Consider the following 3,148-nt stretch of genomic DNA (forward strand, 5'->3'; position numbering starts at 1 on the left):
GGGCCAAAGCGGTCACTGAACTCCGCAGCTATTGGTACCATCAAAACAAATTATTGACCCAAGAAGGAGCCACTGCTGTCCAGGGGCCATGTCATTGGCAAATACAGACAGATAACTTCCAAATTCCTGTCATTGCTCTGCCTTCCCAGAAAGGCAGTGTACTCACTTGGTTAGCCAATCCCCAAGTGCCAGGCCAACTCTGGGCTCTGTACCTACTTCCTTATTTCTTTTTCTTTATACTATAAAAACTTCCTGCCATCTGCCCCACTTCTCAGGTCTCTGGATGGAGACTGTCTGCATCTTGAAGGGCTCAAGTTTGTGACACCTTAATGGTCTGCTGGAATCATTGGAAAAATAGCTTCAGGTTCTGTTTACAGATACATGGAGGCACATTAAAAATGTTAAGAATTTATTAGAGCAAAAATCTTTAAGAATTGGGCAGCCCTAAGCTGGAAGGGGTAAGAAGCCCTCCTGGTCCCAACAACAGACCCCAGGCCAGAGACGTACATAGAGAAAGTGAGGGAGCAAAGACAGGAGTTTGCTGATTGGCAGTCACTTGAGGCATTGGTTTGCTATTTGCAATGGGTGGTCCTTAGATTTCTATTTTTTGATCTTGAAGCATTTATGGGCTTAGATTTTGGTTTGCTGCCTAGGCTCTCAGGATATTAGAGTCACCTCAGTCTAGTGGCTTCTTTGTTTAATTAACTGAACAGGGCAAGCTGCCCAATTTGAGATTAGAAAACTATGAATTAATTTTAGAACTCAGCCTTAAAAGAAATGGTTGAAAAGCAGCCACATTTGGACTAATATACAGATCTTCCACAGTTTTCCACACGGCTGCATCTCAATAAAGTCATCATAACTTGAAAATATGTCAAAAATGCATGTAACCTACGTTTCCTAATCTACCAAATGTTCTGGCCTCACAGAGCCCATCTTAAACGTGTCTCAACAAGAACACTTGTGCGCGCCCACAGGTGGGCAAAGTCATGTAACATAAAGCTTATTTTACAATAAAGTGTTGAATATCTCCTGTAATTCTATGGCAGCATCACTAGAGACCAGGTGCTCATCCCTAGCCTGGGGAAAGATCAAAATTCAAAATGCGAAATATGGTTGTCCACCAAAGGCAGATCGCTTTCACACCATCATAATGTCAAAACATAAGTAGACCCATGGTTAGGTTGGTAACTGTTGTTACACTGGGCAGACTTATTTTTTTTTTTTCTATACCTGGATACTTTCATTTGTGGTATGTGGTACACATTAGAATATAATTCATTTCAGCAGCAACCCAGTAGTGTTAAAAGCTCATGCTGTAGAAAGCCTTAGTTTCTGTTTCGGATGTATTTTGATAGGCAGCATAGATGACATCCGGGGTCAGATCTTGGCTCTGTCATCCCATAGCTATGTGACCTCGGGCTAGATGCCGATCCTCTCTGGGCCTCACATGGAACATGGAAACCACAGCACAGACCTCAGTGGTGTTGTGAGGCTCGATTGCCATGATAGACATGACATGTCTATCTATCCATCCATCTATCTGAAAGAGGACTTCACCTGCCTCCATGGTGACCTCAGTCTGTTCCTTTTGAGTAAGTTTTTCCTTCCTGTTTATCTCTGTTGATGCAAAACAAACACACCTTTTAGAATTGCTGAAAAAGAGTTCTCTTTGAGCCCAAGTTAGGGTAGCTGTCCAGGGAATCGTGCTCTTGGCAGGGAAGAAAGTGCTCGGGAGAATGAACAGTTTTCACAGGGTTATGTGCTTTTTTACATCTTATAAAAGCTCAGAAGATTATAGATTAGCATATAGGCAGGAACTGCGAGTTTTAACATCAAGGAATGCAGAAGGCAGGAAGAGTGATCGATATCTCTAGGGCAAGATGGTTTTCCTTTAGGCTACTCGTTCACAAAGCAAGTGGATAACCACAAAGCATGGGTGGCAAGCCATAAATCATGCTTTTGGTTTAAACAGAGTTTACGTAGAGTCATGCTGATTTAGGAAGAAATCCAAAATAGTTTCCCTTATATATCAGATTTTTGAGAGTTGTTCTCTCATCATCTCTTAACTTGCCCTGGCGGGCAAAGCATCCCATGATGGGAACCAAAACTACCCCCTCAAGCAATAGGGACTGCCCTGACGCCAGCCAGCCCCCACGTGATTGATCCCAAGACAATGATTGACCTGACCTTCGCCAGTCAGCTGCATAAACCCACTGACCTTTGCCCTACATTTTTCTTATAGAGACCTAGAAGTATTTTCAGCACTTTGGAGACAATCCCTGAGATGTGCGTCGGCTGTCTTTCCTGGGTTGACCCCGCTGGAATAAATTCCTTTCTTGTGTGACCACCACCCGTCTCTCTGTCTTTGGATTTTGTCCATGGGGAGTGGCCAGACCTGGCCTGTTTGAGACCCCTGGAGCCCGGTCCTCCTGTTGTACCCTTGGGCTCTGGTTACATATCTATATATCTACCTATCTACCTACCTATCACCCAGTCTGCAGACCGCGCCACGTGTACAGTGTTTTGGCACAATCTGGGCTGGAAACATACACATGGTCAGTGGCTACACTGTAGCCACAAATGATTGGATTTTATGCTTTTGTATAAAGCAGCATTGTTCTCCAATTTGAGAACTTGGTCAGTCGATGCAAGTTTGAGAATCTGCTAGAACACAGTAAAAATGAAAAACCGAGAAGAAATGGAAAAGTTCTTTACTTGTCATTGTTCACTCCCACCGGTCTGTCCTAGACAGATGATTTTCCAAAGTTCAGTTTAATTATGTTGGACAATGGAATGAATCAGCTTACTCTGGTAAGCAAGAGCATGTGGCCTTCGGACTGTTAACAGCCATGTTTCTTCCTCGAGGAAATGGATCTGGAGCTGTGAACCACCTCCCTGCAGGGCTATGGCCCCATTAATGAGACAATGTTTGTTCTGAGCTGGGCAGGGAGATAATACCTTGGCAAAGCTTGTTTCTACCTTTTCCAAACACCTTTAAGTTATGTAAATTGATATTATTTTGATTTAAATGGAACTGGATGCTTAGTTAACAATGAATGATTTTTCTGGCAAATTCAAAGCAAACTATTGAAAAATGAATTACAGTCTTGAGAGCTTTCCTCTCTGACAAGGACTCTGTGGGCAA

The sequence above is a fragment of the Mustela putorius genome, unplaced genomic scaffold (assembly GCF_011764305.1).
Source record: "Mustela putorius furo isolate JIRA1106 unplaced genomic scaffold, ASM1176430v1.1 tig00000765_pilon_pilon_pilon, whole genome shotgun sequence".
Taxonomy (NCBI): Eukaryota; Metazoa; Chordata; class Mammalia; order Carnivora; family Mustelidae; genus Mustela; species Mustela putorius.